Source organism: Musa acuminata, chromosome BXJ1-6, assembly GCF_036884655.1.
Source record: "Musa acuminata AAA Group cultivar baxijiao chromosome BXJ1-6, Cavendish_Baxijiao_AAA, whole genome shotgun sequence".
Classification (NCBI taxonomy): Eukaryota; Viridiplantae; Streptophyta; class Magnoliopsida; order Zingiberales; family Musaceae; genus Musa; species Musa acuminata.
This window is the reverse complement of record NC_088332.1, coordinates 22,990,398-23,007,386: the sequence shown is the minus strand read 5'-3', so window position 1 is coordinate 23,007,386 and position 16,989 is coordinate 22,990,398.

Sequence of the window (16,989 nt, the reverse complement as noted above, 5' to 3'; positions counted from 1 at the left end):
TGGGGTCTGGCGGTTGCACCGCCTGACTGGGGCGGTTGCACTGCCTGGCAGAGCTCGAAGACTGAGCCTCTAGGCGGTGTTACCTCTTGTCAGGGGCGATTGCACCTCCTGCCAGAGCTCAGAGATCGAGCTCAAGCGGTGCCATCGCCTGACTAGGGCGGTTGCACCGCCCAACAAGAGCTCGGAGACCGAGCTCAAGCGGTTTCACCTCTATCAGAGGTGGTTGCACCGCCCAGCTAGTGCTCGGAGACTGAGCCTTGGCCAGTGCTATCGCCGACCCAGGCGGTGCCACCTCTGGCCAAGTAATCTGGGTCCGAATGGGCTGATCCATTCGGCCCAATTTTGGTCTGTCAATGGCCCAATTGCCCCAAGATTAAGTTAATGGGATTACCACCCATTTCTAACTTAATTATCGTGCTAACTACGAATTTCTTAAGACATTTACTACAACTTGCTCCGGTGCGTCAATCACTTCTTCCGGCGAGCTTCCGTCGATCATCCGATGAACTTCTCGGTGATGCTCCTACGGACTTCCGGCAAACTCTTGGACTTGGGATGATCCACTTGGCAAGTTCCGACGAGCTTCTTTGGCAAGCTCCTAGACTTCTCGGATTTGTTCCCGCAGAACCTCTGACGACCGTCCGAACTTCCGTCGAATTCTCGAACCCCCAACGTGATCATAGTCTTGACTCCGGCGCAACACCTGCTGCATGTCTTACTTTCATCGTAGTTAATCCTGCACACTTATCTCAACATATGGATTAGATAACAAATGACAATTGACGTCATCATCAAAATCCGAGATTCAACAATCTCCCCCTTTTTGATGATGATAATCAATTGATAACGGAGTTAACCTTAACTCCCCCTACCTATGTGCCATAATTGAAATAAGTCAGTCTTGAATTCAAGAGACATATTGATATGTTAAAATTATTTAACCTTATCAATACTCCCATTATGATTCCCATCATGATGTATCTCTCTGAAAATGATGTATAATGTCAAGGCTTGACATCCATTTTCAAATTTCAAATGTGAATGATGGTAATGATAGCAATTCATCATATAGTAAGATATCAACATGTAAAATTTCGAAGTAAGATTTTGATATCTTAACATGATGCACACATTTCAAGTATTTTAGTAATCATAGCATTTCATCACATGGTAAGATATCAACACGTAGGACTACGATGCAAGTTCTTGATATCTTAACATGATGCAAACATGGCATATTGCTAATATGGCAATCATAGTTATCATTAATTCATATATTTTCGATGATGCAAGCATGGCATAATCATAGCATCAATTCATATATCTGCTTTTTTCAACATAATATGGCATTTATAGCATCAATTCATATATTTCTCCCCTTTTGTTATCAACAAAAATGAGAACGATATAAACAACTTTTAAATATACGTGCGATGCCATAAGTAGGTTCCTGTCATTTATCTATATAGAGTGATAGGATATAAATTATACAAACATCTCAAGAAAAACATGACATGAAGATTATAGAGTGAAAACTTCTTCATTTTTATTTGTTATTATCTTTTTGCATGAAGGAGGAAAGCCATTTGTGTAGTTCAAATCGATAGGATATTAAGGCATGCTTTACAAGGATCAGGATATTTATGTGAATCAAATCCTTGCACATAAAAATATCTTCCTTTTATAAGAAGGAATCATCAAATCTATTTCTCAAAGAGAATATTTTTCACATGATAAGTCTAAAAGATATGCATTTGCTAGATGATTCTATTTATCAAAAATCAATTATGTGAATCAAACTATATATGACATATGTTTATTAAATCCGAAAGAGAATAATGTATTCATGAAATCCGATTGGAACTGAAAATTTAATTTAACACTTTCATGCAATCGGACAAGACTATACAATCATGAAGACATGCTCATTGTTATGGAAATTTTTGTATTAATTTCCAACATGTTATTTTAGGCATGTAATGACAATTAAGTGATTTGATCATTCAATCAATAAAGTCTGAATAATTTTAACAAGTTTATGCATTCGGACACATCAACATTCCTAATTATCTTCTTATGAAATCAAATTGTTCTTCACTTAGAGGTTTTATAAAAATATCAGCTAGTTGATGCTTAGTATCTATGAACTCTATGATTATATCATGATTAGTAACATGATCTCGTATAAGGTGATGTCTAATATCAATATGTTTTGTTCTTGAGTGTTGAATGAGATTCTTTGTTAAACATATTGCACTCGTGTTATCACATTTAATGGGAATGTTTTTAAGATAGACTTTATAATCTTCTAAGGTGTTTTTCATCCACACAACTTGTGCACAGCATGCACTAGCTGCAATATATTCAGCTTCGGTTGTTGATAGTGCAACCGAGTTTTATTTCTTAGATGACTAGGAAACAAGGGAATGTCCCAAAAATTGACATGTTCCTGATGTGCTTTTTCTATCTAGTCTACACTCAGCAAAATCCGCATCAGCATAAGCAATTAACTCAAAATTTTTGGATTTTGGATACCATAATCCTAGATTTGTGGTACCTTTAAGATATCTAAGTATTCTTTTAACCACTTTGAGATGAGATATTTTAGGGTTCGATTGAAACCTAGCACAAAGTCTTACACTGAACATGATATCTGGTCTAGTTGCAGTGAGGTAAAGTAAACTTCCTATCATACCCCTATAAGTTTTTTGATCAAAGTTTTCTCCACTCTATTCAACTTCTAACTTAGTGGAGGTGCTCATAGGGGTGTTAATAGCTTTTGAGCTATCCATATTAAATCTTTTCAGTAGATCTAAAGCATATTTAGTTTAACTAATAAAGATGTCATTACTTAGTTGCTTAATTTGTAAGCCTAAGAAAAAGGTTAATTCTCCTATCAAACTCATTTCAAATTTGAGACTCATGGTTTTAGCAAAAGATTCATAAAGAGATTCATTTGTAGAACCGAAGATAATATCATCAACATAAATCTAAACAATGAGAAAATTATTTTCAAAATTCTTGATAAACAATGTAGTATCAACCTTGCCTTTTGTAAAATTATTTTCAATAAGAAAAGAACTAAGTCTCTCATACCAAGCCCTAGGGGCTTATTTTAAACTATAGAGAGCTTTAGTTAATTTAAACACATGATTAGGGAGGCGATTATTTTCAAATCCAGGAAGTTGTTCAACATAAACTTCTTGGGAAATAAAGCCGTTAAGAAAAGCGCTTTTAACATCCATTTGAAACAACTTAAAATTATCACTACTAGCATAGGCAAAGAGCATCCTTATGACTTCTAATCGAGCCATAGGAGCGAAGGTTTCTTCGTAATCGATACCTTCTTCTTGGTTGAAACCTTTGGCCACTAATCTAGCCTTGTTTCTAACCATGATACCATATTTATCTTGCTTGTTTCTAAAGACCCATTTAGTACCAATAACTAAATGGTCATTTGGCCTAGGAACAAGCTTCCATACCTCATTTCTCTCAAATTGATTTAATTTATCTTGCATTGCGATAATCCATGAATCATTTTTTATGGCTTCGTCAATACATTTAGGTTCAATTTGGGAGAGAAAAGCGACGTTGGCACAAAATTTTTTAAGAGAAGAACGTGTCTGAACCCCTTTTGATGTGTCTCCGAAGATTAGCTCATTAGGATGAGCATCTACATACTTCCAATCCTTGGGTAAGGATGTTTCGGAAGTGGATGCATCCAAGTTGCTAGTTGGAGAAGGGGTTTCATTTAAATTTAAAGAATCAAAGTTAACATCATCATCAAAATCATTTTTCTTGATTTCGGAAATCTCATTGAAAACAACATGAATGGATTCTTCAATAATTAAAGTTCTTTTATTGAAGATACGAAAAGCTTTAGAAACTGAAGAATAACCAAGAAAATTCCTTCATCAGATTTAGCATCAAATTTTCCTAAGTCATCTTTCTCATTCAAGATGAAACACTTACACACAAAAACTTTAAAATATGAAACATTAGGTTTTTTGTTGTTCCACAACTCATAGGGAGTTTTGGTGAGTAGGGGTCTTACTAGAACTCTATTCAAAATATAGCATGTAGTGTTTACGGCTTCGGCCCAAAAATATTTGGGTAGGCTGTATTCATTCAACATGGTTCTTACCATTTCTTGTAAGTTTCTATTTTTTCTTTCTACTACTCTATTTTGTTGAGGATTTCTTGGAGTAGAGAAGTTGTGGTTGTATCCATTAAGTTCACAAAATTCTTGGAAATCACGGTTTTGAAATTCACCACCATGATCACTTCTAATTGATGAAATTATAGAACCCTTTTCATTTTGAACAAGTTTACAAAACTTATTAAAATATCTAAAGCATTCATTTTTATGTTTTCAGAAGTAAGTCCATGTGTATATGCTATAGTCATCTACAATGACAAAGACGTACTTGCTACCTCATAGGCTTGATGTAGAGATTGGTCCGAACAAGTCCATATGGATCAATTGCAAGGGTCTAGAGGTGCTTATTTGATTCTTAGATTTGAAACTACCCTTAATTTGTTTACCTAATTGACAAGCATCACATACATTATCTTTAATGAACTTGATATAAGAAATTCCTCTTACAAGTTTTTTGGATGATATTTGAGTGATTAGTTTCATGCTAGCGTGACCTAGTCTTCTATGCCATAGCCAAGCATCCTAATTTAAAACCGAGAAATACATTTTATTACACAGATCATTGATGTCAATGGTGTATACGTTATTTTGTTTTAATGTAATCATAGATGTGTTGTTGTGTGGTTTTTCGATGATGTAAGCATTAGATTCGAATTTGACAATATATCCTTTATCACATAATTGACTAATGCTCAAGAGGTTATATTTTAAACCATCAACTAACAAAACATCTTCAATAAAGAAGTTAGATTTGTTACCTATGGTTCCTTTGCCAATGATTTTACCCTTGTTGTTGTCTCCGAAGGTGACATAGCCTTCGTCTATGCTAGTGAGCTTAGAGAATTGAGATGGATCTCCGGTCATATGCCTTGAGCATCCACTATCAAGGTACCATCTCTTGCTCCTAGCTTGTGATGGTGTATATCTCTACAAGAAAGGATAATTTTTAGGTACCCATTTACTTTTGGGTGCCTCAAAAACTGATCTACATTGTTTATCATGTTGCATAGAGTTTATCATGGTTCCTTTAGGAACCCAAATTAATTTGTTTGGACTAATTTTCTTGAATGGACAATAATGTGTTTTGTATCCATGTTTCAACAAAAGTTGCATTTGCTTTGGTGTCGAACATGTAGGATGGGGCCTTTTTTGAAGGTGGTTGGATTTTGGTGAGGATTTCTCACAAATCCGATTCCACTTCTTTTGGGAATGTGACCCTTGTTTGTAAGGATCATGTTCAAAGACTTGCTACCAACCTCGAATTTCTTCAAAGTGTCCTTAAGTAGCAAGTTTTCCTTTTGGATAGTTTCTAGATCATGACATTTTATATAAGAACCTAAACTATCATGATATTCAGTTTTTAACTTATTGAAATTACAAGTAAGACTATCATGCTCCTTTTTTAGCAATTTGTATTTTCTACTAATAATCTTGCATTCATCAAATAAGTAATGGAAGGCATTTAATAACTCATCAAATGATAAATCTGCATCAATTAAATTTGTTACCTCCTCTCCGATGGCCATTAAGGCGTAATGATCAACTTGCTCGGTGTTGGACTCCTCTTCTTCGGACGCGCTCGAGTCATCCCATGTTGCTTTGAGTGCCTTCTTCTTTGATGTTCTCTTCTTGGCTTGGGGACAATCACTTTTGTAGTGTCCCGGCTTTTTGTACTCGTAGCAAATAACTTGGTCCGTTTTTTGTTCAAGTTTATTTTTTGTGTCATTTTTAAACTTGTTTCTCTTAATGAATTTTTTGAATTTTCTTGTTAGAAGTGCCAAGTCATCGTCACAGTCCTCATCACATGAGTTTTCTCTCAAGTCGTCATCTAAAGTTCTAAGTGTCATATCCTTCCCGTTCTTTGGAAGGATGTCTTCTTGCTCTTCATGAGCCTTGCATGTCATTTCATAGGTCATTAATGACTCGATTAGTTCTTCAAGAGGGAAGTTGTTTAAATCTTTAGCCTCTTGAATAGCAGTGACTTTAAAGTCCCAACTCTTAGGAAGGGATCTTAGAATCTTATTTACGAGCTCAAAATCTGAAAAACTTTTACCGAGTCCTTTTAGACCATTGACGATATCCATGAAATGGGTGTACATGTCGCCAATAGTCTTGCTCGGTTTCATTCGGAAAAGTTCGAAAGAGTGTATAAAAAGATTGATTTTTTACTCTTTCACTCTACTTGTACCTTCGTGAGTCACTTCAAGTGTATGCCAAATATCAAACGTGATTTCACAAACTGAAACACGATTAAACTCATTTTTATCAAGCGCATAAAATAAGACATTCATAGCCTTTGCATTAAGAGCGAAAGTCTTCTTGTCCAATTCATTCCAATCGATCATTGGAAGAGAAGACTTCAAAAATTCATTTTCGACAAGATTCCAAAGTTCAAAATCCATTGAAATAAGGAAGATCCTCATTCGGGTCTTCCAATAGGTGTAGTCCGTCCCATTGAACATGGGTGGACATGTAATAGAATGGCCCTATTGGTTTCCGGCGTATGCCATCTCTCTTAGGTTTTAATCCATTTGAGAGTTAACCCCGCTATGATACCAATTGTTAGGATCAAGAGCACTAAGAGGGAGGGGGGGGGGGGTGGGGGGGAATTAGTGCAGCGGAAAACTTTCGTACGATAAAACTGATTTACATCTAAACACCGATTCGAAAAATACGGAACTTTGAAACATAATCGTAAATGCGCAAAAGGCAGTAAGCTATTGAGGAGGTTTGCAGTAAAGATAATATGCTCAAAGTAAATGTAAACCGAGATTTAGAGTGGTTCGGTCAATCTTGACCTACATCCACTTTTAGCTTCCTCCACCAACGAGGTCACCGACGTCAACTAGAGGCCTTTCTTCAATAGGCGAAGGCCAACCACCTTTCTATAGTTTCACTCCTTTTGACGGGCTTAGGAGACAACCCTTATAGAATTTTCTTTCCTCTATTAATAGATCAAAACTTGGAAGAAAAGAGGAAGGAGAACTTTTAACCCATACAACACTTTTGAGCTCTAAAATTCACAGAGCAAGATCAGGATTTCGGTGGTTTTTTGTTGCTCCTTCATTGCTGAAAGGGTGGGGTATTTATAGGCCCCAACCCACTTTGAATTCTAAGCTCAAAACTGTCAATTCCCGGAATTCCGGGGTCTGACGGTTGCACTGCCTGACTGGGGCGGTTGCACCGCCTGGCAGAGCTCGAAGACTAAGCCTCTAGGCGGTCTCACCTGTTGTTAGGGGTGGTTGCACCTCCTGCCAGAGCTCAAAAACCGAGCTCACATGGTGCCACCGCCTGACTAGGGTGGTTGCACCACCCAGCCAGAGCTCGGAGATTGAGCCCTGGGCGGTGCCAGCACCGACCCAAGCGGTGCCACCTTTGGCCAAGTAATCTGGGTCCGAATGGGCTGATCCATTCGGCCCAATTTGGGTCTGTCAAGGGCCCAATTGCCCCAAGATTAAGTTAATGGTATCACCTCCCATTTCTAACTTATTCATCATGCTAACTACGAATTTCTTAAGACATTTACTGTAACTTGCTTCGATGCGTCAATCGCTTCTTCCGGCGAGCTTCCGTCAATCATCCGATGAACCCTCGGTGATGCTCCTGCGGACTTCTAGCAAACTCCTGGACTCGCGACGATCCACTTTGCAAGTTCCAACGAGCTTCTTTGGCAAGCTCCTAGACTTCTCGGATTTGTTCCCGCAGAACCTCCGACGACCGTCCGAACTTCCGTCGATTCTCGAACCCCCAACGTGATTATAGTTTTGACTCCGGCGTAACTCCTACTGCATGTCTTACTTTCATCGTAGTTAATCCTGCACACTTATCTCAACATATGGATTAGATAACAAATGACAATTGACGTCATCATCAAAATCCGAGATTCAACAAGAAGTACAATTTTTGCTTTTTTTTTCTTGAATTGTGTGAGCTAGCAAATTAGCTTTCTAGCATGTTTTGCTCCCCCTTTATCATTGTCAAAAAGAAGAGAAGACCCTTTACATTAATTTCTAAATTATGACAAAGGTAAATAGCATAGATGAAAATTCAAGTCTTGAATGTCAAAACAATTATTTTATCATGAATATTTCTTCATTGCGTGCATCATTATCATACATTAAGGTATTACATGCATAATACCAAATCAACATATATATTTTCAAAACATATAAACTCATCATTATATGCATGATTCCAAATCATCGTCACAAAATGTAAAATCAACATTTATTTTCAAAATATTTATCACTATTTTCATGTATAATAATAAATTATTCATGATACCGAACATTAAATCAATATTTTTAAGTATTTATCACTTCATGATTGTTGGTACCAAACATTTATCATTTAAAGCATTCATAATACACATCATATGCAATACATCACATACATCATTATAAAAAACAATATATGCATCATTCTAAATCATAAATATTTCAAATCATCATGGTATTAATCTGTCAAATTGCATCCTACCATGCATGATCATATTTTATCATTGTAAACAAGAAAGAATAAGGGAAGAACAAAATAGTACAAAATATTTCAATTATATCAAGGCATAAAAGCCATAAATCCAACGGCTTCATGTCATGAAAGATAAGACATCTTGAATTACAAAAGATCATGATTTGAATTCAAGATAAGACATCTTGAATTACAAAAAAATCTCAAGTAGTAAATCCAAGAAACCAAGATCATGATTTGAATACAAACTCATTCAAATTTAAATCGTCAAATTCATCAAAATCTCAACATTACTTTCAAGAGATTGAAAATGGTATACATAGATTTATCATAATAATCATCAAGATCAATAAGATAGAGAAAAATAATTTTTTTAAAAAATATTTTCCTCTTTTTAGTTGTTTCAATTCATATAATTTTATTTCATTTATGCCAAATAAAAACATGTATCATGTTTAAAACCAAAAGTGTAAGATTTATTATGACAAAGATCAATAAGGCACTTTCATTATGGTAAAAATCAATAATCCGTAAATCGCAAGATTCATCATGCATAATTTTAAATTATAAAACCATTAAATATGATTTCAAATCAATATGCTCAAGTTTCTTGTATGAAAACATACATCATACTTAAAACCGAAAATGTAACATTTCATCATGATAAAAATTGATAATCCATATATTACTTAAAAATCACCATGCATAATTTTAAAATTTATTAAGCATGATCATTATGCATGACATTAAATCATGGTTTCAAAATGTTTAATATTTTCATTACATAATTTCATCATTATACATCATCATATTTTCAAATTCGAATATGCACAATTTCAAAACCATACATTTCATTTTTCATGCATGATACTAATAAATCAATTATCATTATGAGCATATCATACATGATATTCAAGCATTCATGATACATCATTTTGGCAACATGATCATAGCTTTTCAATTGATGGTATCTAAATGTCAAAGTTCATTACATCCTATCATGCATAATCATTAACTTCTCATTTGTATTTCATGCATAATTTCATTTCATCACATTAGGAACATCAAGAAAAATTAATTAGGTGATGAGATAAATATTTCATAAATACACGGAATTGTATAAAAATCATATCATGAGTGTTTCATGCATTCATATCATCACATGAAGAATATCAAAAAGAATTTTGGTGATGAGATGCATAAATAGTGAACATAAATTTTGAATATCAAGAGACATATTATGATTCTTTTTTAATAACTCAAATAGTGAAAAGAAAGAACCATAATAGACAATCTTGATTTATAAAATAAATTTTCAAATTATAATTTTCAGAAATCAAGATAAAAAATCATGGTTAGATGAAACTCATTCAAATCATCAAAATCACTTTTAAGATGATCAAATAGATTCATTAAAGTCAATAAGATAGAGAAAAAGAATTTCTAAGAAAAATACTTTTCTCTTTTTAGTTGTTTCAATTTATGTGATTGATTTTATATTAGCATGCTCAAATATTTATTTTTATGTTAAAACCATGCATCAACGTTTAGGATCGAAAAATAAATTTCGTCATGAAAACCATCAAGATCAATTAACCACAAAAATCATCATGTATAACTTTAAAATCTCATGCATAAAATCATCAAATCATGGTATCAAAATTTTAATATTTTCATTACAACTTTATGCATTATTAAGTTTACAATCGTCAAGCATGACACTTATACTATTTCATATAAGCATGCCTATTTCATTTATGTCAAATCAAAACATGCATCATCATTTTTTTTAACCTAAAAAGCCACTTTTATTATCATGAAAATCGATAATCCATAAATCACAAAAATCAATATGCATCATTTCAAAAGAAAACTCAATTAGCATGATCATTATGCATTACGTCAAATCAAACATGATTTCATTTATTTTCAAAATATTCATCATGATAGGACATACAAGGCAAAGAAATCATTAAACATAAAGGATATTCATCAATCATGGTTTAATTGAGCATAAGGTATTTTCAACCAAAATCATTTTGTTATTTGTTGTAGTCAGGCATTTTTCTTTTTAGGCAAATCTATCTCTTCATGCTTAGTTTTCCATTAAAAAAGCCATGCATCATTATTAAGCATGATATTAAACTTCTTAATATTTTCATTAAGACATCAAGCATGGTTTCAATCAAAATCGAAAATCATCAAGATACACATTTTTCCTTCTTAAGAAAAATATACATATGATCATTAGATTTAAATCTAACATTTTATTCTATTAACATAAAACATGCACTTTTCAAAAAAAATAATTATTAAAAAAAAGAAAATGCATCATGGAAAACATCAAGTAATTTCAAAATAGATTAAGGGGGTTTCAATTACCTCATCGTAGAATGCCGTTGAGGCGTAGTTTGCCATCTCGCCTTTCTTAATTTTCTCCTCATCTCCTAAGGAGCTTGATTCATCCCTTTTTTTTTTTTCTTCTTGCATTTAAAGCAAGTAGTTTCATTCTTTTTGTTCTTTAATTTTTGTTTTACTTATAGTTTAAGTTCACCATCACTTGAGCTTATGCTTGAGTGGTCTTCAAATGTTCTATGTCACAAATCCTTCCTATTCTTTGGAAGGTTGTTCTCGAGTTTCCTTTTTACTACATTGTTCATTTCGTAGGTCATTAAAGTCCCAATAAGTTCTTCGAGAGGAAATGTTTTTGTTAGGATCAAGAGCACTAAGAGGGGGGGGGGGGGGGTGAATTAGTGCAGCGGAAATCTTTCAGCGATTAAAACCAAAAGCTGCGTTCGTTTGATAAAAAATGATTTCGATGTAAAAGCCGATTCTAAGATTACTTTAACTTAAGATTAAGTGAGATGACGTTAAAGTAAATCTACAAAGGCAGTTTGCAGTTTATGATGAAAATCAGGATGCAAGCGCAAACTGAAATGCGACGTTGGTACGATAAAATCGGTTTACGTCTAAATGACAATTTTGAAGATACTAAACTTTGAGATATGTTTTATAAATGCGCAGAAGGCAGTTTGCAGTTATGATTGAAATCAAAACGTAAACGTAAACTGAAATGTAATGATCGTACGAAAAAGTCGATTTACGTCTAAACGCAGATTCGGAAAGTTCTGAACATAGAAACTCGTTCGTAAAAGCGCAGAAGGCAGTAGCTATTTAGGAGGTTTGCAGTAAAGATAAAATGCTCAAAGTAAATGCAAACCGAGATTTAGAGTGGTTCGGTCAATCTTGACCTACTCCACTTTTGGCTTCCTCCACCGACGAGGTCACCGACGTCAATTAGAGGCCTTCCTTCAATAGGCGAAGGCCAACCACCCTTTTACAGTTTCACTCCTTTTGAGGGGCTTAGGAGACAACCCTTACATAAATTTTCTCTCCTCTCTTTACAACTCAAAACTTTGAAGAACAGAGGGAGGAGAACTTTTGGCCTTTACAACAATTTTGAGCTCTAAGAATCACAGAAAGATATCAAGATTTCGAGTGTTAGTTCATCCTTTCAGTGCTGAATGGGTGGGGTATTTATAGGCCCCAACCCAGTTCAAATTTGGAGCTCAAAACTATCAATTCGTGGAATTCCGGGATCAGGCGGTTGCACCTCCTGACTGGGGCGGTTGCACCGCCTGGCAGAGCTCGAAGACTGAGCCTCTAGGCGGTGCCACCTTTGTCAGAGGCGGTTGCACCTCTCTGCCAGAGCTCGAAGACCGAGCTCAGGCGGTTGCACCTCCTGACTGGGGCGGTTGCACCGCCTGCCAGAGCTCGAAGACCGAGCTCAGGCGGTGCTACCTCCTGTTAGGAGAGGTTGCACCGCCCAGTCTCGCTTGGAGACTGAGCCCAGGCGATGCCACCTCCTGGCTGGGGCGGTTGCACCGCCCAGTCTCCCTGGGAGACTTAGCCCAAGCGGTGCTACCTCTTGGCTTGGGCGGTTGCACCTCCCATAGCAATCAGGGTCCGAATGGGTAGATCCATTCGGCCCAATTTGGGTTTTTCAGGGGCCCAATTGCCCCAAGATTAAGCTAATGGGATCACCTCCCATTTCCAACTTAATCATTGTGCTAACTACGATAAATCCTAAGACAATTTCTGCAGCTTGCTCCGGTGCGTCAATCGCTTCTTCCGGCGAGTTTCCGATGAACTTCCGTCGATCATCCGATGAACCCTCGGTGATTCTCCTACGGATTTCTGGCAAACTCCTGGACTTGCGACGATACACTTGGCGAGTTCCGACGAGCTTCTTTGGCAAGCTTATGGACTTCTCGGATTTGTTCCCGCAGAACCTCTGATGACTGTCTGAACTTCCGTCGAGCTCTCGAACTCCCAACGTGATCATTGTCATGACTCCGGCGCAACTCCTGCTGCATGTCTTACTTTCGTCGTAGTTAATCCTGCACACTTATCTCAACATATAGGTTAGACAACAAATGACAATTGACTTCATCATCAAAATCCAAGATTCAACAATCTCCCCCTTTTTGATGATGACAATCAATTGATAATGGAGTTAACCTTAACTCCCCCTGTCTACATGCCATACTTGAGATAAGTCATTCTTGAATTCAAGACCTAAGAATTCAAGTGACATCTCTGAAGATGATGTCAAGGCTTGACATTCATTCTTACATAATAATTTTGAATGATGGTAATTGAAGCAATTCATCATATTGTAAGATATCAACATGTAAAGCTGTGAAGTAAGATTTTGATATCATTACATGATGTACACATTTCAAATATTTTAGCAAGTGTTGCATTTCTATATATGGCATCTGTTCATATATCTCTTGATGACGCAGGCATGGCATAATCATAGGATCAGTGTTTATAGCATCAATTCATATATTTCTCCCCCTTTGTCATCAACAAAAAGCATGGTAGATGTGATACCAGGAGAACAATATAAGCAAGTTATCAAGCATATAAAGGAAGACATGATACGTATAATGCTTTGAATACTTCTTCTCCTTTTATGTTATAATCCTTTGTGCATGAAGGAGGAAAGTCATTTTATCAAATCCATTTCGGAAAAAATATTTTTCATAAGAGTATATTTGATTTTTGTCATTCCAACTGTTAAGGGAATCCGAAAATGAGATGAATTCTTTCATGCATTCGGACAAGATTATGCTACAGTTTTTCAAAAAATCAAAACATTTCAACACATGGCAATCAAGTGATTTGATCATTCAATAAAGTTCGAAAAATAATTTTGACTAATTTATCTATTCGGACACATCAACATTCCTAATTCTCTTCTTATGAAATCAAATTGTTCTTATGAAATCAAACATGTCAGCTAGTTGATGTTTAGTATCAATGACAATGACTTATCAACTATATTGGTATATCACTTTTTTAAACTATATTTATCGTGGAAATCAAAGCACAAGGTTTTCAAAACTTTTAGTTTCAATATAAAATCCGAGATAACCATTTAGTTTATATTTACCACAAGGCACAAGGTATATATTTACCATGATAGATGTTTACAACTCTACATATGCTCAAAATATATCAGGTAACTATATCAAGGATCAAGTCAAAGCACATCATGGTGAGTAACATAAGGAGTTTACAATAACAATAGATGATTGTGTTCATACAAGCTCATTCATGAGGTAAAAAATTAAAGTGCCTAAACAAGGAGTCAAATTGACGATGAATTTACCGCAGCCCAGATAGGATTTGATCTTGTCGTTGTTCAAGCCGTTCTTGTCTTTGTTCGAATTGGTCCATCCGAATCCCAATATCTTCGACAGATGATGTATGAGTTTGCTCAAATGGATGTGTTTCCTCAAAGGGACAGATCGGAGGAGATTGGGTACCCCTAAATACTAGTGTTTCCGGTTCTGGTTCAAGTTGAGGGGGATCAGTTCTTCTTGGCATTCTGACCCAGTTATCGTTTCTATAAAAACATCTTAATCGATGAAGTAGATTTTTATTTATTATGCTAAATCTATCTACTTTTATTACTTCTTCTTCCGGTGGTATTAGAATATCGTAGGCTTTCATTATTCTAGTGATTATACGACCATATAGGAGCATCATGTCTTTCTTAGATAGTTCTAACATATTTTGTTGGATAAGATAACCAAGACAGATGTCATGTCCTTTCATGATCAAATACATAGTTCCTAATTCTAATTGGCTTACTTCATCTTGATGGTATTGTTTAGGGAGAATGATGCTTGTTAGGATATGATGAAGTACCTTAGTGTTTAGAGGCAGTAGATGTTCACAACTTTTAGGAACAAATGCTAAGTTGGGATTGGCAAAGATTGTTCCTAAGGCTTCAACATATGTTGTTCCAACAGTTTCATCATCCCATGATCCTCTAAAGTAAAGTCCTCTACTTTTCATGGGAATGCCTATCATGTCGCAAATGAATCTATCCATAATTGAGATGTATTGTCCTAAAAGATAGGTGGACATTCTTTCTTCTTCATCTATTTGTATATTGTTGTAAAACAATCTAACAAGTCTTGGATAGATGGGTTCGTTAATTTATAAAATTGGAAGTAGATCTAAGTTTGCAAACCATTGGATTGTCTCTAAGTCTCTTAGTTCATTTAAATCTACGTATTTTCCCTTATTGACACTCCTAAGTTCGAAAGAGGAAAATTTTTCAGCATGGTATTTTGAATCGAAAAGGGTGAGATCAAAATCTTCTACTAATCTCCTCTTTCCTTTATCCCTTGAGGATCTTCTAGATCCCATAACTACTGTTGTTTAGAAGAATAGTGATGAGCAAGAGTAAATGAATCAAAAAACAGAGTTTATGGGCTTCTTGGAGAGTACCTTAGTGAGATCTTCAAGAGAGGGAAGGATTGTTGATGTTTTGCTTCGAAATGAAGGGTATTTGGGATGCTAAGAGGGGAGAAATGGGGATGGAGGAGGCTTGGAAGAGTAGAGGAGGGAAGGAAGTGAGTTGGGGTCGGTTTCACCGTCGGCCCTAGCTTGGGTTAAAAAAGGCAGAGTTGCGGGTGGTTGCACCTCTGGTTGGAGCGGTGCAACCGCTTGCAACACGTGACAGCTAGAGGTGCTATCTCCAGTTGGGGCGGTGCCACCGCCTGCAGGCGGTGAGCACTTGTTCTGATCAGTGTGATCTGATCTGAGAGTTTTGTCTTGAGAAGAATTTTCATTCAGAGCAATCAACTTTACTTACGTAATTACGTAAGAGTTTTCATTTTAAGGCAAGGACTTTTGCACGATCAAGATAGATCTTTTAACGTGCATACTCTCAATGTCGTATACATGTTTGTGATAGTTTGTTCAAGTTGGTAAGCCTTGCAAGTTCATGACAGACTTAGTCACTTTATGATATAGAGTTGGATTCGAAGGTTATGAACGGATGAAATTGATGGGTTCGAAAATCCAGAGGATATGTGAATTTGGGAATCATACGTTTCTAAGTCAAATAAGGTTGAATTTAAATCGCATTTGTGATTTTAAATTTATAATCTCCATCTGTTATTTAGGCTAGAGAGCATTGCGAGTTCCTTTTTGGATCTTGGGTCATGAATATCGAGAATCAAGGAGCAGAATATTATTTCTTGCTCTAGCTTAAAATTTTTATGTTTTTAATGTTTTTACAGGAAGGGATGATTTTTAGGTACCCATTTGCTTTTGGGTGCCTCACAAATAGATCTACATTGTCTATCATATTGCATAGAATTTATCATGGTTCCTTTGGGAAGTTGCATAGATCTACATTGTCTACAATTAATGACCCGATTAGTTCTTCAAGAGGGAAGTTGTTTAGATCTTTCGCCTCTTGAATAGCAGTGACTTTAGGATCCCAACTTTTAGGAAGGGATCTTAGAAACTTATTTACGAGCTCAAAATCTGAAAAACTTTTTCCGAGTCCTTTTAGACCGTTGACGACATTCGTGAAATGGGTAAACATGTCACCAATGGTTTCACTCGATTTCATCCGAAAAAGTTCGAAAGAATGTAACAGAAGATTGATTTTTGACTCTTTCACTCTACTTGTTCCTTCGTGAGTCACTTCGAGTGTGTGCCAAATATCAAATGCGGTTTCACAAATCGAAACACGATTAAACTCGTTTTTGTCAAGTGCACAAAATAATGCATTCATAGCCTTTGCATTAAGAGCGAAAGCCTTCTTCTCCAAATCATTCCAATCAATCATTGGAAGAGAAGACTTCGAAAAACCATTTTCGACAAGATTCCAAAGTTCAAAATCCATAGAAATAAGAAAGATCCTCATTCGGGTCTTCCAATAGGTGTAGTCCGTCCCATTGAACATGGGTGGACGTGTAATAGAATGGCCCTCTTGGTTTCCGGCGTAAGCCATCTCTCTTAGGTTTTAATCCGTTAGAGAGTTA